At 43.1% G+C, this 23423-nt stretch overlaps 1 pseudogene; it reads right to left on the bottom strand.

The window, feature by feature from the left end:
* Positions 1-17797: 17797 nt before the first annotated feature.
* LOC103287991 (V-type proton ATPase subunit G 1-like) lies at positions 17798-18226 on the bottom strand (annotated as a pseudogene).
* Between the last annotated feature and the right edge of the window lie 5197 nt (positions 18227-23423).

Genomic DNA, 23423 nt, shown 5'->3' on the forward strand with positions numbered 1-23423 from the left:
ATAATACCATGTGCTAATGTATTACAGCTAATGAATTAAATAGCTATCCTTTTATGAATTACTAGAGGCCACTTCTTTTGGTGGGGTCCCTTGGCCTGGCCTGCGCCCTCTGGCAATCCAGGACCCCTCGGGGGATGTCAGAGAGCCAGTTTTGGCCCAACCCCCGCAGGCCAGGCTGAGGGACCCCACTGGTGCACGAATCCGTGCACTGGGCCTTTAATATGCATATGAAATCTGGTTAATCTCTTCCCACCCTCCCTCCTTCCCTCTGAGATTCATTAGTCTGTTCCATGTTTCCCTGCCTTTGCTTTGAGCATCTGCCCCCTGGTGGTCAGTGTGCATCACAGCTAATGGTCGAACGGTCATTTATGCTTTTATATCCTATATAATAAAGAGCTAGTATGCTAATTAGACCAAATAGCAGAACAACTGTCTGAGAAAGGAATGGTCACTTCTGAGCAGAGGTGATCTGTGCTCAGATAGTCCTTTTCCAATTAAAAGCAAAATACCTGTAGTTGTTCAGAAATGCCATGCAAATAACTCAGTGTTTACTGTGTATCTAAAGAAAATGCAAATATGCAACTAAGCCCTTTAGAGTTTATCTTCAATTTAAGATGAGCCTCTGCTCTATTGAAAGCTGCATTGGGCCTTACTGAAAATGATTGTTACGCCTGAAAAGTGCGTCCAGGTTGAAGTCACCTTGGGTGCACGGAAAAGGAACTATGCACTTGGCCAGATAGGTGACCTATCTGTGAAGCAGCCAGGCTGGTCAGGTGAGGGACTTCAGGAGGCCTCAGGAATGGAGCCACATAGTGCACTAGTGGAATCTCAGGACGGGCAGGCCTGGCACATATTACACAGAAGAAGGAGAAAGCAGGGCTGAGTGCAGGATGCCTATCTTAGTTTTTGCCCCAAAGTGACCAATGGTCAACGAGTGAGGTTAAGGGCAGAGTCAGACAGTTCTTTACTGGAATCTCTTTTCTCACTGTTTTCTAGCTGTGTAACCTGGGTCAATCCACTTAATCCCTGCAACCTCCATTTCCTTACCTGTAAATTGGGCACAACACCTTCACTATAGTTATTAGGATAAAATGAGGCAATGTATGGTTGCGGGCATATCCCCAGTGGGGGATGTGCAGGAGGCAGCTGGTCGATGTTTCTCTCTCATCGATGTTTCTAGCTTTCTATCCCTCTCCCTTCCTCTCTGTAAAATATCAATAAAATATTTTTTAAAAAATCCTCACCTGAGGATTTGTTAAAAAAAAAAATAAAAAATAAAAATGAGGCAATGTAGCCTCATTTAGCACAATTCCTGGTATATAGTTAGTATTCAACAAATAGTAGGTATGACTGTTATCATCTATACTAGAGGCCTGGTGCACAAAATTTGTGTGTGGGGGGGGTGGGCCCTCAGCCCAGCCTGCACCCTCTCCAATCTGGGACCCCTCGAGGGATGTCCGACTGCTGGCTCCCAACTGCTTGCCTGCCTGCCTGCCTGCCTGATTGCCCCTACCTGCTTCTGCCTGCCAGCCTGATCACCCCTAACCACTCCCCTGCCAGCCTGATCGACACCTGACTTCTCCCCTGCTGGCCTGATTGCCCCTAACTGCCCTCCCCTGCAGGCCTGGTCCCCCCCCAACTGCCCTCCCCTGAAGGTCTGGAACCCCCCAACTGTCCTTCCCTGCAGGCCCAGTCACCCCCAACTTCCCTCCTCTGCTGGCCCCGTCACCCCTAACTGCTCTCCCCTGCAGGTCTGGTCACCCCCAACTGCCCTTCCTTGTAGGTCTGGTCCCTCCCAATTGCCCTCCCCCACTGGCCTGATCACCCACAACTGCCCTCCCCTGACAGCCATCCTGTGTCCACATGGGGGTGGCCATCTTTGACCACATGGGGGCGGCCATCTTATGTGTGGGGGTGATGGTCAATTTGCATATTGCTCTTTTATTAGATAGGATACCAGAGGCCTGATGCACAAAATTCCTCAGCCTGCAGCATTGTGGAGCTTCTTCAGGCAGAGAGCCCATTGAGAACATATTTGTTTTGCTCATCTTCTGTCCCAAGAGGCCCTTTTTACATAGGAAGTTCTAAAAAAAAAAAAAAAAGTTGTTGAATTTTACCTTTCTCTCTTACAGAAACAAAGTCCAGAAAAAACCTGTCCTCTAGAGTAACCACATCATCCTAGTTTACCAGATTCTTCCCTGGTTTTGGGCAATGGAAGTCACATGTCCTGGGAACTTCCTCAACTTGGGGTCACCCTATTGTCCTCTCTGGCATATGTACATGTACTTAAAGGGCAGTACTCCCTGCCCATCTCAGGGAATACTCCAAGGAAAAAACAAGATTATCATACACACACATTTGAACTATTCCAAAACATGAAATGGAATCTAACATGACAGTTATAGAAACATAATTACCTACAAGATAAACTTAAAAAGAAAAGATTTTTAGCCCTAAAGATATTTCTCTTCTACTTTCTTTTTCAAATAACCTGATAGTTACATCATAACTACTGAAAGATACAATGAGGATGGGGGTGGGGGGGTGAAATGATGGTAGAAAGAAGAGAGACCCTCAACATGTACTGTCATCTCTTAGAACACCAGTGTAATGTGAACTCAACTGCACCTGTGTAATTTTAGCAGCATACTGTGCACATGTTTTAAAAAATCAATTTTTCTTAAGAGCCAAAGGGTTAAGGAGAGGTCGCAGGCACAATTGGAGAGCCTAAAAGCCAGATATTATTTTTGAGAGACTATAATAGCCTGGTGATCAGTTCAAGAAAATCACAGTCATTCAAGATGATGTCTTACATGTACTAGCTTCTCTGTAAAATGAATTTACCTTTTCATTATTATTTACTGAGTGAGCCAGTATTTCATTTGTATGGATTTTATCCAGCAACTAGGGAGAAAAAAACACAGAGAATCTAATAAAAAGATGAAGCTGCTCTACAATATTTTGAGTCTGTATCCTGCCTTTTGAGGTCACGTTTCTGTCTTTTTTATGATGTTCATTTTAGAAAATGAAAAAAATTTGTACATATGGAGTTATGCATGTTATGTGTTCCAATTGACAGCAAATTCAACCTGACAAGTATAGAGACATACCTACCAGGAATGACAGCCACAAAATAAAAAATAAAATCACAACCTCACAGCAGGTTGGTCTCACTGTTTTATCATTTGAGTGATAATATAGAATCTTGTCTGTCTGGTCCAGGCATTTCAGTTCTGTCATTTCAGGATGGTGGTGGGAACATGATACAGTTAGATTTGACATGTGCCATTTTTGATGTGGAACGTTGAACCTTTAGAAAGTGTGTTCATTAGCAAGTCCCCTCGTCTTAAAAGGGACTTCACTAAACCCCCAACCTTTCCATTTCTCATCATTCACTCTTAAGTCCTGGTGTGTAGGGAGCTTCACAATTAAACATCTTCTTTATAATATCATTGCAGTGTGCTGTTAGAATTCATTAAAAAGTCTTTAAAAATTAAAATCTCTTATGCAATGATTTTTCCAAGTAGCTACAGAGTCACTACAAAGAGTCTGTGACTCTATTTTGGATTTTCCTAATTAATAGATACAAAAAAATCTGGTTACTGAAAGCAACCCTAGTGTCTATCAGCAGATGAATAGATAAGCAAAGTGTGGTGTATACATACAATGGAATATTATTCTGTCTTAAAAAGGAAGGAAGTTCCTATACATGCTACAACATGGATAAACCTTGAAGATATTATGCTAAGTGAAAAAAAACCAATCACAAAATATAAATACTATGATTCCATTAATTTGAGGTAATTAGAGAACAGTAGTCAAATTCATAGAGACAAAAAGTAGAGTGGTGGTTGTCAAGGCTAGAAGGAGGGGGAATAAGGAGCTATTGCTTAATGGGTATAGAGTTTCAGTTTTACAAGATGAAAAGAGTTATGGAAATGGATGATAGTGATGTTTGCATTTATTATGACTGTATTTAATACCATGAGACTGTATAGTTAAAATGGTTAAGATTATACATTTTATTAGAGGCCCGGTGCATGAAATTCATGCATGGGGGGGGGTTCCCCTAAGCCCAGTCTGCACCCTCTCCAATCTGGGACCCCTTGGGGGATTTCCGAATGCCGGTTTAGGCCCAATCCCTAGGATCAGGCCTAAACCGGCAGTCAGACATCCCTCTCACAATATTGGACCGCTGACTCCTAATCACTCATCTTCCTGCCTGCCTAGTCGCCCCTATCTGCCCCACCTGCTGGCCTGGTCACCCCTAACTGCCCCCGCTGCTGGCCAGGTTGCCCCCATCTGTCCCCTCCCTGCCAACCTGGTTGCCCCTAACTGTCCCCCCCGGCCTGCCTGGTCACCCCTTACTGCCCCCCTCTGCTGGCCTGGTCACCCCTCACAGCCCCCTGCCAGCCTAGTCACCCCACACAGCCTGCTGTTCAGTCGTTTGGCCATCCCTCACTAACCCCCCCTGCCGACCTGGTCACCCCACACAGCCTGCTGTTCAGTCATTTGGTCATTCCTCACTAACCCCCCTACTGCCGACCTGGTTGCCCCATGCAGCCTGCTGTTCAGTCGTTCTGTCATCCCTCACTAACCCCACTGCTGGCCTGGTTGTAGGCAGCCATCTTGTGAGGGTGTGAGGGTTAATTTGCATATTACCTCTTTATTATATAGGATGTTATGTGTATTTACCATACCAATTTAAAAATTCAAATATATATATATACATATATATATATATATATATGTATGTATATATATATATATATATATATATATATACTATTATATAAGGTTTCTTAAACTTTTTAACACAAAAACAGAGTCCTCATACTCAAGAGTTTAGGAACCTCCAGTCTAGTGGGGAAAGTATGGGTGGGAAACATAGAACTTCGGTTTGTATCCTATCTCAGACACTACCTTTTGGAGCTTAAGTGAATCATTTGTCTTCTCTGTGCCTCAGTCTCTACATTGAATAAATGAGAACAGGTGAAGGGAAGCTCACTGAGAAGTTTAAAAATAGTCTTCAAAGGAAATAGTTATGACTTATCCAATTTCCTGCCCCATTGCTACTAACCATGACGGAAAAGTATCAAATTAACAATACTCATTTCTAGAGTAAATACCAAATCCACCTGAACCCATAATTATTAATCCCAGATTTATTAATTAGGGTTATTTATTTGAATCCTGTCTCTGGTTGTCAATACATGACCACATTGTGGTTACCTAACTCTTCTTCTTTGTGAGTGGTAGAAAGCTTATCTGTCAAATGACATTGCTTACGGCATCCAAATACATGAAGCAGTATTCCCTTCTAATCCATGAACCATCTGGGTGTCTGTACTAACCAGGTCCAGAGCCATGGAGGCAGTCCCAAACCTCATGGGTCCATCAGGAGAGAGTCGACAATTATTCGGTACTGACAGCCTGCCGCAGTAGAGGTAAAAGCTGGGCCATGTGTCGCTGGGGTGAGAGAGGTGTTGGCTTCTTTTCCATGCCACCCACTACAAAATACCCAGGCTCATATACTCATTGCTGGTTTCCCCTAATTTTTAGAAGTCAGACTAAATTCTAAATCTTAGCTTGAGCTGAAAATCAAAATTCAAGCTGAGATCAACAGTAAAACCTGCAGTAATTCTGAACAATAGCAGTCTTTGAAGCAACATAGCACCTGTCCACTTTAATTTAAAGATGCGCTTCAGAAATTCAATACTAAAAAACCTATTTGAAACCACAGCTCTGTGGCCCGTCTTGATGGATATAAAATAACATTATTGTTCATATGAAATAACATTAAAGAGGAAAAATTGAATATAAAATGATATTTTTAAGACAAAGTGATTGATTATAACTGTGTAGAATGCTTATATGTACATTAGTAAAGATTGATCATTTTGAATAATAAAAATGGTTTAATATTTATTATTTCATTAAATATGTTTAAGCTTGGAAGGACATTAGAATGGAAGAAAAAGAGGCTCAGAAAGATTCAATACAACTGCAATGGAACCAGTTTTAAACAAGTGACCTGGGACTCTTGCCCGTAAAAAGCCCCCTTAGAAACCTCTGACATCCTCAGGGTCAAAGGTTCATAGTTCAGTGGCCATTTCATTATCTGAATCCAGTGGGTGCCATCCTAGCCTCATGCTCCACCATCACCTTCGTTTTTGTTATTCCTCACTCCGTCCAGATCAGAAGCTGCAATTTGTTGAAGAAGCAAAAGTGCAACCCCACTGGGAATGGGTAAAACCCCCAAATGTCTGGACAGGTAATATCACCTCTCAGAGTCAGAGGGACACAAAGCCCATCAGGAGGGAAGGGTCTCTGCTGTATGTTAATGCTGACCTTCTTGGAGCAGCATGCTCTCTTTAGCTCCTACACATGTCTAATCACTAGGGAGTCGTCTAGCTACACGAATTTTTCACATTTGTCAGCTAAATCAGCGCTCCAAATGCACAATGCAGCACTTAGAAACATTATGTGAATTTATTAAATTCTCTGGAGGACTTTGGGTCCATAAAGCAGTAAATTGATTACAGGGAACTGAGACCATAATATTTTCATCAGCAACAAAAGCCGTCATGCTCCCATATTGTCCATGGCATGTGAAGAGAAACTGTTCCTCACTTCACTTAAGCCAGCAGGCTGAGAATCACACAGCAAAAGAGGAGAAAGCTCTGAGATGCACTAACATAATCCATCATTTAATCAGTTTCTTTTAGAATGCCAGCTTTCCAATGCACCAGTTATAAGGAAACATGTGAGAAGTATAAATGGCCTCTTTCTACTCTGGATTTGCCCATGAATGCTTCTAGAATTAGCCCTTGCGATCATCTGCTCATTGACTTTCCCAGGAAATTCAGGGATGATGAGTGATAATATTTTTTAAATCTATCACTTAATTTTAATAAACATCTAAAATGACCATAGCTCTTTCCTCTGTGTTAAAGGGTCATAAAACAAGGGGCATAATCAGAGAGTCAGCAATTCTTACTCCCCTGTAGCCTCCAGACTAGACAAGGTCTATGTATAGGGGAAGCAGGGACCATGCTGCAGAGAGAGCCACAGATTTAGGGAGTATGACTCCTCTCCTCTCACCATAGCCCTTGAACCAAGACCCTTAGTTGTGATGGAGAAGTAGCAAGGTCTTCACAAGGCCTGAAAACAGCGGGGCTAAAGGGAGGACTCTGTTTTATTCATTTGTGGATTCCCAGTGTTTGGCAGGTTGCCTGGTACACACTAGATCCCCAATAAATGTTTATTAAATTCAAATGAAATATTAAGACAGCTCAGCAGTTTGTCAAGTTGTATGAATTCAGAGTATTAAGAGTTACTTTGTGAGTTGTTGTTTTTTTAATTTTTTTTCTTTATTGATTAGTGAGTTGTTTTTAAATGTTGTAATTTGCAAGCGTAATTGTATTTCATATGTGGTAATTCACAAAGCTAAGTCCAGCACTTCCCAGTTCATTTTAAAGAGACTCTTGATCCTGTAGCAAAAACTATCCATTATATCTTCTTTTTTTTCCCCTAGCATATGTGCCCAACCAGAATAATCTTCCAACACTGGAATTTTCTAGGCCACGCCAGGCCATAGAATCAAAACTGATCGGCCATCGTTTTTTGTGTATTTCTTCTTCCCCTTCCCCAACTGTAATTAGCCGCAGTTGTCTGAATTACAAAGACTGTATGTCCCTCTGACTTGTTTGCTTGTGGAAGTAGGGGTGGTTTATTTTTCCCCTATTGTTTCTCTAATGCTTAAAAAAAGAAAAGAAAAGAAAAAAGCCTATCAATCCTTCAGAAACTAATCTAATTCATTTTGAGATTTATGTTGTGAACTCCATTTACACAACCCAAACCCAAAAAGCCTCAATTGCTACATGAAACAGCACCACCTACTGGCACCATTCTCACATTACACCCTCATATTCTCAGCCCTGGAATCCATTACTGAACTCTCTCCCTCTGGAAAACTTTGACAAGTAAGCTCATAACAGAATCGTTTAGAAAGACTTCAAACAATAAATTTATTACTTTATCCTATACTCAAGGGAACTACTCCCTGCTCACAATATTTGTGTTGTTGTTTTTTAAAGAAAGGGAAATTATCTGATTTCTACCTTTCTTCTTGGACCATAAAATTGTAAAAGACAGAAGTTTCCTTCAAGTGTTTCACCAATATCAGATGGGTTCAAAGCAAGTATCTCATGTGTTTGTGTTAAATGAGTTCTCCAGTACTATTTCATGTGTAGTATATTTATTTCTTACAAAATACCAAAACTAGCTTTAATGATAATCATGTACAGTAGTTGTTTTTTTCACTGTGAACATTTATTTACTAGAGGCCTGGTGCATGAAATTCGGGCCTTTCTTCCCCATCCCCCCCCCCCCTCCCCCCCCCCCCCCCCCCCCGCCGTACCCCCTCGCTGCCAGCTGCCAGCTGGGGCCTTCCTTTGTTCCGCACCGCCCCCTGGTGGTCACCACACGTCATAGCGAGCGGTGGAACTCCCAGGCAGTCGAACTACTGAGGGGACAATTTGCATATTAGCCTTTTATTACATAGATTTCTGATCAGAACATTCATTCAACAAACATTTACTGAACACTTCGGCTTGGGATACCACAGTGAACAACATGGATCTTGCCCCTGTGCACATACAGATGATAACCTAGGACAGTGGTCGGCAAACTCATTAGTCAACAGAGCCAAATATCAACAGTACAACGGTTGAAATTTCTTTTGAGAGACAAATTTTTTAAACTTAAACTTCTTCTAACGCCACTTCTTCAAAATAGACTCGCCCAGGCCGCGGTATTTTGTGGAAGAACCACACTCAAGGGGCCAAAGAGCCACAGGTGGCTTGCGAGCCGCAGTTTGCCGACCATGGACGTAGGGGAAAAAGTACACAACACACACTGTGTCCTAAGTTTTATAATGGAGGAAATTATAGCTTGTAGGACCACAGAGCAAGGGCACCTGACATAGTCAAGGAGGATTCAGGAACAATCTTATAGCAGGAACTGTTGTTGTACCAACCATATCCCTTCAACCCACACGGAAAGTCATTTGTATTTTCAATCATTTTAGTCACACTGTTGGTCTTCTACATCAAGCACCCGTGTCTCCACAAAATGGACCAGCTAAAAGTGCCAGGGAATTAACACCCCAAAACAACCCTCAACCAGTGAGGGTTGGGAGTTGGTGGATAAGTACCCCAGCTTCCTTGCCCCTCAATAGATAATTCTGAAGTGTATTCTACTCAGGCTCTTAAGAGGTACCCAATGGAACATATGTAATTATTATGTTGCTTGCACTGTTGGGATTTCAATAGGTTCAATAAATAAGTCCATCTTACCCACAAATGTTGTGAGATGATTAAGAAATAAGACCAACCAAAGGACTTGTGTGCATGCATATAAGCCTAACCAGTGGTCACGGACAACAGGGGAGTGGGGGCATGCGTGGGGAGGGGTTTGGGATGGAAATGAGGAGATGAAGACAAATATGTGATACCTTAATCAATAAAGAATTTTTTTAAAAAAAGAAAGAAAGAAGACTGAATATCACATTGATAGTATTGAAGAATGTGGCTCATATCTTTAGGAAAGGGATTATATTATACTCAATCTAAGAATTAAAATATAGTTGTCCTGCCGAAACCGGTTTGGCTCAGTGGATAGAGTGTCGGTCTGTGGACTGAAGGGTCCCAGGTTCGATTCCAGTCAAGGGCATGTACATTGGTTGCGGGCACATCCCCGGTAGGGGGTGTGCAGGAGGCAGCTGGTCGATGTTTCTCTCTCATCGATGTTTCTAGCTCTCTATCCCTCTCCTCTCTTCTCTGTAAAAAAAATCAATAAAATATATTTTTAAAAAATAAATAAATAAAAATAAAATAAAATATAGTTGTCCTCTCCTGCCCCCATCCAGTTTTGCTTTCTGTGGTTTCAGTTACCAGAGTCAACTTCAGTTTGAAAATATTAAATGGAAAATTCCAGAAATAAACAATTCTTAACTTTTAAATTGAGTATTAAAATACATTTCATCACATGTCTCTTCCCATCCGAGACATGTGATGAAATCTCACATGCCCGATCATTCCCATCCGAGACATGAGTAACCCCTTGTCCAGTGTATCCACACTGTATACCCACCCATGAGTCACGTAGTAGCCTTCTCAGCTATCGGATCAGTTATTAAAGAGAGACCGCATTCACATAACTTTGATGACACAACATGTTATTGTAACTATTTTATTTTATAATTAGTTATTATTGTTAATTTATTATTATAATGTATAAACTAAACTTTATCATAGGTGTGGTGTATAGGAAAAAACATAGTGTACATAGGGTTTGGTACTATCTGTGGTTTTGGCATTCACAGGGGGTCTTGGAACATATCCCCCACGAATAAGGGGGAACTAGTACACTTATCTTCTGAGGGTCAAGCACCATTGTAAGGGGCAAGCCTCTGAGAGACAGGCCCTGTCCACAGCATATCTATGGCAAGGAGTAGAATAGAATGCAGGCTTCCAGCAGACGGCCTCATTCCCAAGAAAAAAAGGGAGAGGCTGAGTCATACAGTACCAGTTCCTCCTCCCACATTCACCAAAGGAGTGACTCTTCCTTCAGAAAGGAACGAAAAAGGCCGAACGTGTTATACTAGCAGAGCTCCCTTCACATAGAACGAAGGGAAGGAGTGCCCCAACACCACCGCCAGCGCTCCATCTCCTATCAACAACACTTGAACATAGTCAGGCTAGTTCAGTGATTCCGCCACAAACCCACTCAATGTAATAAATAAACATAAAATATTTTAATTTTCAAACTCTCAGAAGTCTTTCCAAGAAATATTGGCTCCCAATTAAGGCCACAATGATCAATTACATGAACAGGCAATGATAAGTGAATCTATGATTTCTAAGAATTAATAAATGGATTTTTGCCCTAGCCGGTTTGGCTCAGTGGATAGAGCGTTGGCCTGCGGACTGAAGGGTTCCGGGTTTGATTCCAGTCAAGGGCACAGCCTGGGTTGCAGGCTTAATCCCCAGTAGGGGGCATTCAAGAGGCAGCCAATCAATGATTCTCTCTCATCATTGATGTTTCTATCTCTCTATCCCTCTCTCTTCCTCTTTGAAATCAATAAAAATAAATAAATAAAATAAAGTAATAAAAAATAAATAAATGGATTTTAGTGAGGTGAGTACTGATATTATCCCCACTGCTCAGATCAGAAAACTGAGAGTTAGAAAGTTGCTGAAGGGCACACAGCTAGTAAGAGTAGAGCTAGGATTCAAACCTTGGTCAGTCTTATGCCAAAACCCACGCTCTTAAGCACTACCCTATTCTTCCCCTGCAATTATTAAGCTAACTGTGTGTCTTAAAATAAGTCAGTCATGGAAAAGGACAAGAGCCATATGATTTCACTCATATGTGGAATATTAAAGAAAAAGTGGCAAACAAATTCACAGACACAGACAGCAGTGTGGTGGTTACCAGAGGGAAAGGGAAGTAGAAGGAGGTCGCAGAGGGTAAAGAGGATCAAATATACTAGTATGGTGGCAGAAAAAGACTTGACTTTCGGTTGTAAGCACACCATACATTATACAGATGATGTATTATAGAATTCTACACTTGAAATTTATATAATCTTATTAGCCAATGTCACCCTAATAGATTTAATAAAGCAAAAAAGAGAGAAAGAAAAGTTATTTAATTTGCTTTAGATTAGAAATGCCAACTGAATGGTGTAAATTGATTCTGCTTCCATCTTTTTAGACAAACCATTGCCAACTATCTTCCAATCTGAAATTAATCAAAAGTCAGTAATATCTCTGATTTTTTTAGCTTCCATTTATCCCTATTCTCTATATCAATGAAGTTCCCTTATTTAAGCACCACTTTTGAAATATATGCAATTGTGGAAAATGCTACAAATGGAACATATACACAATTCATACTGCAATTACATCTCCTTAGTACTTAGTGCTGTAATTATTTCTTATGTCTTTAAATTCACAGAAGACAGCACCTAAACTGATACCTGGAAATATTAGGGGCCCAAATAAGTGTTTATTTGAATAAATGAATGAATGTCTCTGAAGTATATGACTCACTGAAATAAGTTTCTCACAGAAGTTTTCTCTTTTGGGAATTTTCAAAGGTATGTGAAGTGAACCCAAAGTTGATCTACACAAGTGTATGACTGTGGTGTCAAGCTTTTTTTTCCTAATGGAAATAGATTGTTGGACTGAGAGTAGCCACTATATCTGGACCTATGAGGAATGCACATTATCCAGAAATCCTATGCTTGGTGTATCTTTGAGTTGTCTCCTCTTGAGGAGGGGTTGAGTCTGAGTTGTACTCAGAAACAAAATATTTTGGAACTTTCAGAATTCCATACATGGGGAAAAGGTATTGATGTGTGCTGGTGTCCAAGTAGTGGAATATAGTGGGTTGTGGTTGCTCTTCTAGTTTGCTTATTTGCCCAGCAAGCTTTCCTACAGATCCTGTCACTAAGGAAACATATTCATGTTGCTAAGGTCCCTTCTCCTCTGTCCCCCCAAAAACAGTGGATGATCACCAGACTCAAGCTGGCTGTTCATGGTGCCTCATTCCCCTTATCACCTGATAGGTGCAAAGCTTGGCATGTCACCTAAATCAGGCCAGTCTTTCCTGGAGATCCCTCTATTATACCTGAATCGGAATGCAGAAATTTGGACTTCTGGCAACAATCATCCTTGAAACAAGAGGGAATAAAACCTAACAGAACTGAGAAAGAGAGGAAGCAGGTCTTGGTAACACTGAGTCTGGATCTAGCTTCCGTGGCCTTGATTCTTACAGCAACTCCATCAGTTCTGTGAGATAGGTTTCTATCACTTGAGGCTGAAAGAGACCTGATGAGCATACCACGGCTTTGCCCTAGCTAGATAATGTAACCTCCCTTTATGACATTGATTCTATTGGGAAATGTTTTCAAGTCCCAACAGCCCAAAAGCCCTCATCAAATTTTTAAACACAATCTTTCTGGCAAGTTGAGGAGTTGAATTCAATACATTCATAATGCTGGCCACAAGATGGCACCTAAAGCATTCTTTCAAAGACTTAACCAGACAGGATGATTACCCATTTGTAATGTCTTATTCATGCCTCACATAGATCCTACTAGGTCGCAAAATCATTCCATTCTGATGATTCTGTTTGTGTTCTGATAGTTACAGTGCACCTCGAAGAGCATCTTATACTTAATGGTCTCAGGGAAATCGAGACACTAAAACGATGCACAAATGTTAAAAGGTGATGTTTGATCATTTCAGGATAACAGCTCTATCTGCAAAGTGTTCAAAGCATTTAGTCTTATCAACAGGTTGCATGACTGCTGAGATCACCAAACCTTATTATACAGCCATGATATTAGCATGGTCATTGGCCCTTTCTTCATGGCCAAACACAACTTTATATTATTTTTAAATTGTTTTCTTTGTGTTCCACTTAGAGTCACAAGTTTCTATCCCTGTCTTTAAACCAGATTTAGTGTCTAGCAATTGGCCCAAGAAGCCTTTTTAAGGCTTACCTTTGGTTTTCAGTTACAACCTACAACACATAGGTCAACACAAAGATATACTGCATCTTACAGATTCTATCTTTGAATTATATTTTAATAACAGTTTATGAAAATGGAAGGACAAAGTCTCTTGAATAAAATATGATTCTACAACCAGAATAAAACTTTGAGAGCCCTCTTTATGGGGGAAAATCCTTCCTCGTTAACCCTCCTTTGATAGTAAAACAACACCATGATCACAGCTTGTCATTTTCCTTTTTAACACTTGGCACAATTTGTAATTATGCATTTCTATTTAGCTATTTACTTAATATTTTCCTCCCTCTATCTATAGTTACTATCTTCATGAGGGAGGAACCATATCTTTCTACCACTATGTACTTAGCACCTATAAGATTGACTAACACTCAATAAATACCTATTAAATGAATTTAAAAAATGAGTGTCACAATTCTAAGTCAATTTCCTGAATACAGAGAGTTGCTGTAAAACAGGTGCAGTTGTTTATCAGAGTATGATTTATGTCCTGATAAACAATGGCAGGTACACAGAACAGCCCCAGAGTCCAATCCAATCCAGATAAGAAGAAAAGCCTTTCTCAGAGAACTTGGGATCTGTACTAATTACTGGCATCCAACCCGGTTCCAGCATGCGCTCTCTTCTATCTATAGAAGAGGCTGAGAAGTTTCAGGATCTATTCCTGTTCCAGCTAGAGTTCTCCTTAAACTCCCTTAGCCACAGATGGAACACACTTCACCTGGTCCCCAAACTTACATAGGACTCTTGACCAATTAATATCTTTCTAATCAACCTTTCTTTCCTGCCTTTTCTCTCCTTGTACTCACTGTTTTCAGGTGATGTCAGTAAGATTTCCCACACTTTTATTAACTGTTTAACCTGGATACAGCTTGTCTCCTGGCTACAAGGACTTTTTCTTTACAAATTGACATATGAACAGAAGTATTTGCATAGAATATGAAGACCGCCCACAACAAAGGGAACACTGAGAGGCCAGTACTGTCACTGTACCTATTAGAGATATTTATTTTTACTTTTTTCTGTCTGAGATATTTAGTTTTAGGCAACAAAAATTAAATCTGGCTGACTTACACTGGAAAGCAATGTATTAGAAGGGCACTATAATTTGTAGAATCAAAAGAAAAAGTGTGGAATTAGTCCTCAAGGAGGAAACAGAGCAGCTATGAAGAGCTGGGTAGCAGGAAATAGAAGATTGTCTTCAAAATGCCTCAAAGTGAACCAGTCCAGTCCGTGTTCAGTCCTTGTGGACACTTCACTCCAGATTCCAATTTCAAAGAGAATATCTGATTGGCCTAGAGGGGGTCATGTGACTAGCCCTTGTCCATAGATGGGCACCTTGGTTGACAGGCCCACCGAGAACCCATCCATGGGGGGATAGCTTCAGATACTGGCAAGTTGAGGAGGAAGGAAAGGAAATAGATTATGTCCAGATGTGCATTAAAGCCTCTCAATCTAATACAGATTTCGTTGGGTACTAAAATGTGCCATGTACCTGTCAGGTCCGCACCGACAGGAGCCAGGCCAAAAGACATTGTGAGAGTTTAAGAAATTTTGTTACATTCTCTCACAGAAGCTGAGACTAGTATGCTGGTATAGGTGTCAGGGAGCAAGAGTAGGGAGAGTGGGATATTTATATCTCCTGTGCAGGTCAAAGTCACCAGTCAGACTAGGTGCAAGCAGGAGGTCGGGTGTAGGCAGTCCACTGGAAACTGGAAACCAGTCTGTGTGTTATATGAAGGCTTGGAAATAGACAATAAAGGCATTTGGACTTCGTTTTCTAAAGTCAAATAATGAGTTAAACTGGGCCAGCAGAAGTCTTGGAAACTGAATCTAGCAGCACTGAAGGTCAGTGCCAGCAGGACCTGAAGAATTCATCTTTGTCTAGTCCCCTCACTACAAAGATGAAGCACTGAAGTTTTGGGAAGGAGAAATGAGGGAATTAAATGGCTCCCCTAAAAATACAGAAGCTGACAATCTCTCTTTTTTAAAAAAGATTTTTATTGATTTTTTTTTTTTTTTAGAGAGAGGAAGGGAGAGGGAGAGAGAAATAGAAGCATCAATGATGAGAGAGAATTATTGATTGGCTGCCTCCTGCACACCCCCTATTGGGGATTAAGCCCACAAACCCGGCATGTCTCCTGACCTCCTGGTTCATAGGCTGACACTCAACCACTGAGCCACACCAGTCATAGGCTGACACTCAACCCTGAGCCACACCAGTCAGGCCTGACACTGTCTTTTTACTTTTAACTCAGATCTATTCAATACTTGCTCTATGCCAAGCACTCTGTCATTTCTACAATGAGACATATTTATTGTCTCATTTACTCCTCCAACACCCCTGAGAACGACTGTAATTAGGCTAATTTTACAAAGGAGTAATTCGGGCTTACAGAGGTGAATTTACTTGCCCAATGTCAAAGAGCTAGTAAATGGAGGGCCAGTTTTCAATCCCATGATATTTAATGCCAGAGCCCAGACTGTTAACCAGGACCTACTGTATGTCAGACACCATGCTGAGCGTTTAGAATACATGACAAACAAGATACAATACCCGGCCCTGAGTCGCTGGATCTGATACTGTGAGTTACTGCTGTGGTCTGCAGTGATGTTTCTGTCAGGTTAGGAACAACGATTTCTCCTTTGAAATCTACTCAATAGCAGCAACTCACTATTAGGCAATTAGCTTAGTGCAAAGATTATAGGATTTAGGGTCTGAAGACTCTGGTTTTAACCTCAACTCTGCTATCTACTTGTCAATTAGGAGCCCTGGGTTGGCCTCTGTTCCCCATACACAAAAGAAAAAAATGCCCATCCTGATTAGCTCAAAGGACTATTGGGAATTTAGAAAATTATAGACTTGAAAGCCCTCAGCAAAAGGTCGAGAATTACAGCAAATACCCATCTGAAGTCACATTGAGTATTCTCCCACAAAGGTTTTCAAACCTTTGTAGAAATTATTATAATCAGTTCATGAAAATTTAAGGAAGTAAGACACAAGAGTGGTTCATAGTGGGATGAGAAGAATGGGAAAAGCAAGGAACCACAAATGAATACAATAGCACTGGTCATGTCCTGGTTCTTAAGTTGATCATTGTTATTATGGGTGCTCAGTTTACTAGTATGCTTTTTAACTTATAAATGTGGTGTGGACATTCTCTTTTATGTGTTAAACTAGAGGCCTGGTGCATGAATTCGTGCACCAGTGGGGTCCCTCGGCTTGCGGGATCAGGCCAAAAATGGCTCTCCGACATCCCCTGAGGGGTCCCAGATTGTGAAAGGGCACAGGCCAGGCTGAGGGACCCCACTGGTGCATGATCTGGGCAGGGTAAAGACATGGGAGGTTGCCAGCCAGCGAGGGGCCACTGGAGGGCTCCAGGGTGTGTCCAGTCATCTCACTCAGTCCCAATCAGCCAGACCCAGCAGCAAGCTAACCTACCAGTCAGAGCGTCTGCCCCTGGTGGTCAGTGCACGTCATAGCTAGCGGTAGAGTGGCCTTACCATATCATTAGCATATTATGCTTTAATTGGTTGAACACCAACCAGACGACCGGACACTTAGCATATTAGGCTTTTATTATATAGGATATTGACTAATAACTGTTTGGCCTGGCTGGTGTGACTCAGTGGTTGAGTGTCGACCTATGAAACAGGAGGTCACAGGTTCAATTCCTAGTTAGGGCACAAGCCTAGGTTGCAGGCTCCATCCCCAATAGGGAGCATGCAGGAGGCAGCCGATCAATGATTCTCTCTCATCATTGATGTTTCCATATCTCTCTCTCCCTCTCCCTTCCTCTCTGAAATCAATAAAAATATATTAAAAGTAATAATAATAACTGTTTGCATTTTTAACAGAGAAAGTAAGGGATTACTTGGAGGGGGGGGAAGCTTTAAGGCAAGAGGTTAGAAATATGTAGACTCTTTTCAGGGGAACTTTTCTACTTGGGGTTCTTTTCTTATTTTTTTTTATTGTGATGTCTATTTATATGTTGCTTGAGTTAAAAGGCATAGAAAAACAGACAACGTCTGCCCATTAGCTTCCTAAGAAATATGAGTTAAAAAGATGAAATCTTTGGATAAACTCTACTCTAAATTTGTAGAAAGAAACTAGATTTGCTGTTCTCCAAAAAGCAAAAGGGCCTACTATATAGAATACAGAAATAATTTAATGCCTTTTCACAAGATTATATCTCAAGCTTTGCAAAGCTTCATATTGCATGGAGGCATATAAAATGCCAACCCATAGAACAGGTGCTTCTTCTTCCCCCATCCATTTATGTGGTAGTTTTCATGGATTTCTGGCCAGATGTCACAGACAAATGCCAAGAGGTTGTCCAGGACTTCATCCCTGTTCTGCCAGAAGTAGGTCTAGAGGTTGATCATCTTCTTCTGGGTTTCCTTCTCCATTTCGGTGCTGCAACTGCCGTGGGATCCCAGAGCCACAGCTTCCTTGGCCTTGAACTCCTCCCTCTGCAGGAGGTACTGTTCAGTTTCAGCCTGAGCCTCTTCTTTGGCCTGCTTCAGCCTCCAGTTCTTTCGCTTGTGGGCCTCAGACACCTTCCCGGCAGCCCGCTTCTCAGCCCGCAGCAGCTGCTGGATGCCCTGCGACTGACTGGCCATGGTGGCAGCGACTCCCAAATCCAGGAGAGTGACCTAAATCTGCTCCATTGCCCCACAGATCAGCTCTGGGGTTCTTTCATGGAGGGAACTTAAGGCCACACAAATTTTGGGGTGGGTGGAGAGGAGAAAAAGCAACATATCTAACCTACTAATTTCCTTAAACTCAGATCCTACCAAGTTTCAGTCTTAGAACAGTTTAGTGACCACTTTCCCCTTTTGGATAGAAGACCATTCCTCTTCCAAGAAGGAACTCTCATCTGCTCTAGGGAGATAACACATTTGTTATAACTATAAATTTATTTGGAAGAACAACTGGGCTTTACACAGGCCATCTGGAGAAGACAAATGTTTCTTGTGAGCATGTGGGAAATTTCACTGACAACATATATAGCTAAATGAACTGTCTGCAGCATTGCCAAAGGGAGAAAACTCCATTACACATGAGGAAGGCATTTCAACAATCACCTCAAAATAAATATGCATCAATCTCTTAATTTAACTAAAACATATGTAAGGTGTAGCTGTGTTTCTTCTCAATGTACTGACGACCAAATATACAGCTTCTTCAGAGAAATACATTGGATTCAACTCCACAGGGACAGCCATGAAATTATTGCCTTCATCCATCTACTCATGTTTTAAAAAAATACATTTGCCACCCTAGCCGGTTTAGTTCAGTGGATAGAGCGTCAGCCTGCCAACTGAAGGGTCCTGGGTTCAATTCCGGTCAAGGGCACCTATCTCAGTCACAGGCTCCTCCCTGGCCCTGGTCAGGGTGCATACAGGAGGCAACCAATTGATGTGTTTCTCTTTGTATTTCCCTCTCTCTTCCACTCTCTCTAAAATCAATGGAAAAATATCCTTGGATGAGGATAAACAAACACACACACACACACACACACACACACACACACATACACACACACCTTTTGATTCTGTAATTACTTTAAAATAAAAAGTATCGCCCTAGCTGGTTTGGCTCAGTGGATAGAGCATCATCCTGCAAACTGAAGGGTCCCAGGTTCGATTCCAGTCAAGGGCACATGCCCGGGTTGCAGGCTCAATCCCCAGTGGGGGGCATGCAGGAGGCAGCTGATCATCGTTGATGTTTCTGTCTCTCTTCCCTCTCCCTTCCTCTCTGAAAGCAGTAAAAATATATTTTTAATTAATAATAATAATAATAATAATAAATAAATAAATAAAAAGTATCAAAAAATAAAAGTTAAAAAAGGTGGGCTGGGCTGCCTCTAGGGCTGGAGGCGAGGGTCCCTGCAGCCCTGTGATCTGGGGACACCCAGAGGCCCCTCCTCACCCCGGGCCACAGATGCCCAGAGGAGTCCCTGCCCCCCAGCACCTGCAGTCCACCCAGCCTGCCTCAGAACCTGCTGTCCCCCCAAACCCCCTACGCTAGAGAACCAGAGACACCCCTGGCCCTGACCTGAGGGGAGACTAGAGGCTGGAGGTGACCCAGGGGACAGGGTAGAGACCTCTGACTGATTTCTTTCCCTGCCCAGAGACTAGAACAATAAATGAGGAAATAATTTGTTTCCTATTTATATCTTAGGGTTTTTGAGAAAAAAAAGTATTTACACCTCATGTTAGTATAATATTTTACAATTTAATAAGTGTTTCAAATGGATTATTTCATTCAATCACAACAACTTTATCCCCATATTATCTATATACTAGAGGCTCAGTGCACAAATTCATGCATGGGTGGGGGCAGGCCAGCCTTCCCAGATAGGGAACAATCAGGGTTGGGGCCGGCCAGGGGGAGGGGCCACAGGCAGCCAGATGGGGTAGGGGGAGCCAATCAGGGGCTGGGCTGGCCACGGGGAGGGGCTGCAGGTGGTTGGCCAGCCAACCCCACCCCCAGTTGGGGTGGGAGGCCCAATTGGGGGCGGGGCTGGCTGGGGGGAGGGGCCACAGGTGGTTGGGGGCCAATTGGGGCCCCGACTGGGCCAGTTGGCCACCACAGTGCACATCATAGCCACAGGTCATTCTGGTCATTCCAGTAATTCCAGTCATTCTGTCATTCCCGTCACTTGGCTTTTATATATCTATATATAAAAAAGCCTAAGCAACCATTGCAACCAAACGGATGACCAAACAGGCTGCGTGGGGTGACCAGGCCAGCAGGGGGATTAGTGAGGGGCGACCAAATGACCAAGCAGCAGGCTGCGTGGGGCGACCAGGTCAGCAGGGGGGTTAGTGAGGGGCAACCAAAAGACCAAGCAGCAGTTGGAGGTGACCAGGTGGGGCGGGGGGGCAGTGAGGGGCAACCAGGCTGGCAGAGGGGGGCAGTGAGGGGCGAACAGGCCAGCAGCGGGGGCAGTAAGGGGGGACCAGGCCAGTGGGGGGGGGGCAGTTAGGGTTGACCAGGCCGGCAGGGGTGGGGCAGTTGGGGGCTACTAGGCCAGCAGGAGGGGCAGTTGGGGTGGCCAGGCCAGCAAGAGGGGCAGTTAGGGGTGATCAGGCAGGCAGGCATGTGAGCAGTTAGGAGCCAGTGGTCCCAGATTGTGAGAGGGATGTCCCAGATTGGAGAGGGTGCAGGCTGGGCTGAGGGGACAAACCTCCCCCCCCCCCTGTGCACGATTTTTGTGCACAAGGCCTCTAGTATAGATATAAAAGCCTAAGCAACCAGCCGACTGGCCAACTGGCCAGTAGCTATGACACACACTGACCACCAGCGGGCAGATGCTCAATGCAGGAGCTGCTGAGCTGTGGCCACTTGGCAGCGGCAGTTCTTAGGTGACACACTCGGAACCAGAGAGGAGGGAGCCCGATTCCAGGGTGCATCACCTGAGAACCATCCTCTTGCAAACTGGGATCCCTCGGGGGATGTCAGAGAGCCAGTTTTGGCCCAATCCCCACAGGCCAGGCCGAGGGACACCACCAGTACATGAATCCTGCACCGGGCCTCTCGTAGATAAGAATATGAATACTATATTAAGGGAAAAGTAGAGCTACAATAAGTAAACCCAAAAAGTCAGGGGCTTAACACAATAATAATCCCCAATAATAATGCAGGTATTCCTGCATTAGGAGCTTTCCTGCATGAGGTGATTAAAGAACCCAGGCTCCTTCTGCCCGTGGTTCCATCAGGCCCTAGGACCTTAGTGCCCTTTGCCTTCACCTGGCAGACAGGCAAAAAGAGAATGGAGAAAGCACACCCACTTCTTAGCAACCTCATCCTGTCAATGACCTAGGTTACTTCCATTTACATCTCATTGATGAGAACCAATTAACGGTTTCACTTAGATGCAAGGGAGCACTAGGAAATGCAGCCCCTAGCTGGCCAGCCACTTCTCAGTGATAATATTATTATGTGAAGATGGAGCATAACTCTGTGGTGAACAATTAATCATCTCTGCCACAACAGAGTGGTTCTGTAATTAACTCAATAGTATACAACTAGTAGATAAGTGTATTTGTTATCTATTTCCCTATAACATACTACCACAAACTCTTAAAACAACACACATTTGTTTTCTCACAGTTAATCTGGGTCAAGGGTCTGGACATGGTCCCTGCTTCAGAGTCACACAAGGCTGCAGTTGAGGTGCTGACTGAGATGAGGTCTCATCTGAAGGGTCAGTGAAGAAAGGATTCACATTCCCACTCACATGTCTTATGGCAGCATTTGGTTCCTTGCAGCTGTAGGGTTCATGGAAGCTACCTTCTCCAAAGCCAACAATGGAGAGTAAGCTAGCAAGAGAGCATGAATATACAATGTAATATAGCCTTTGCTTTATTCTACTGGTTAGAAGCAAGTCACAGGTCCACATATATTCAAGAGGTCCACATACATAAAAATATAAATGCCAGGGGAAAACCAAGATGGCGGCATAGGTAAACACCTGAACTTGCCACCTCACGCAACAACTTCAAAACTATAACTAGAAGACAAAACGGACATCATCCAGAAGCACAGGAAGGCTAAGTGGAAATTCTACAACTAGAAGGGACGAGAAAAGCATACTGAGGCTCAGAGGAGCTGCAGAAGTAAAGAGCAGAGGTACGGAGGCGCACACGCGTGCGGAAAGGGCTGGCAACTGAGTATGCGGCTGGCTTTTTCAATCCCCAGGGAGACACAAGCTCCCAACTGCTCTGAACTCCAGTTCCAGGCGAGGCTCTGGGGATCCAGACTGATATGGGGAGAAACTGGACTGTCTGGCAGCGGGCGGAACTCGAGGGTGGCTTTCTCTCAGAGGTGCTTGGAGTGATTACCAAGGGACACTGAAACCCGGGGGCCTCTTAGGGCAGGGCTGACAGAAAGTCATTGCTGTTTTCTCCGCCCTGAGACTCCGCCCCATCTAAGCTGTGCACAGAGGCTTTTGCATATGAATGGCCTGGTCCTTTGAAATCTAAACTTACCTAACAAACTACAACTGAGTCAGAGAGACCCAGAACATCCAAAATAAGGCCCAAGGCCCCACAACAGCTTGCATTGCTTCACAATTGGGCCTCATCTGGGCACCTCCAAAAACCAAACAAAGAAGAGGAATCTGCAGATCTCTCCACAGCTCCTGCTGGGTAGCCTCAGGCAGAGGCTAAATTAGCACCTCCTTGGAGATCCAAGAACCAGTCTACCCAGGGGTCAGAGTAGGACCATCCAGATAACAATTCCTCAGATCCATAAGGGACACACTCAGGGGTCAGACTCAGTGAGCACCAAAGCCCCACTGAAGCAAGTCTTGCCTCATAAGGGTGTCTCCAGCATAGAAGTTGTCCCACTGTAGACACAGCTGATCCTCACAGCCAATTGGCCTGGAGGTCAGTTCCTCCCAGTGATACGAACAACAGTCAAGGCTTAACTACAACAAGACTGTGCACACAGCCCACAAAGGGGTGCACCAAGAGTGTCCACCTCAGGTAACTAGGGAGGCTGAGCCACTGGGCCCTATAGGACACCTAGCACACAAAGCCACTCTATCAACTCAGGAAAGCAGCCAAAATGCGGAGACAAAGAAACAGATCACAAATGAAAGAAATGGAGGAAAGCAAACGACTGGATATAGAGTTCAAAACCAGGGTTATAAAGTTTTTCAAGAATTTTCTAGAAAAGGCCAATAAATTTATTGAGACCCTCGAGAATATGAAAAAAGACCAACTAGAAATTAAGCATACACTGACTGAAATAAAAAGTAATATACAGAGATCCAAAAACAGACTAGAGGATCACAAGAATCAAGTC

This window comes from Eptesicus fuscus, chromosome 2 (assembly GCF_027574615.1).
Source record: "Eptesicus fuscus isolate TK198812 chromosome 2, DD_ASM_mEF_20220401, whole genome shotgun sequence".
Lineage (NCBI taxonomy): Eukaryota > Metazoa > Chordata > Mammalia > Chiroptera > Vespertilionidae > Eptesicus > Eptesicus fuscus.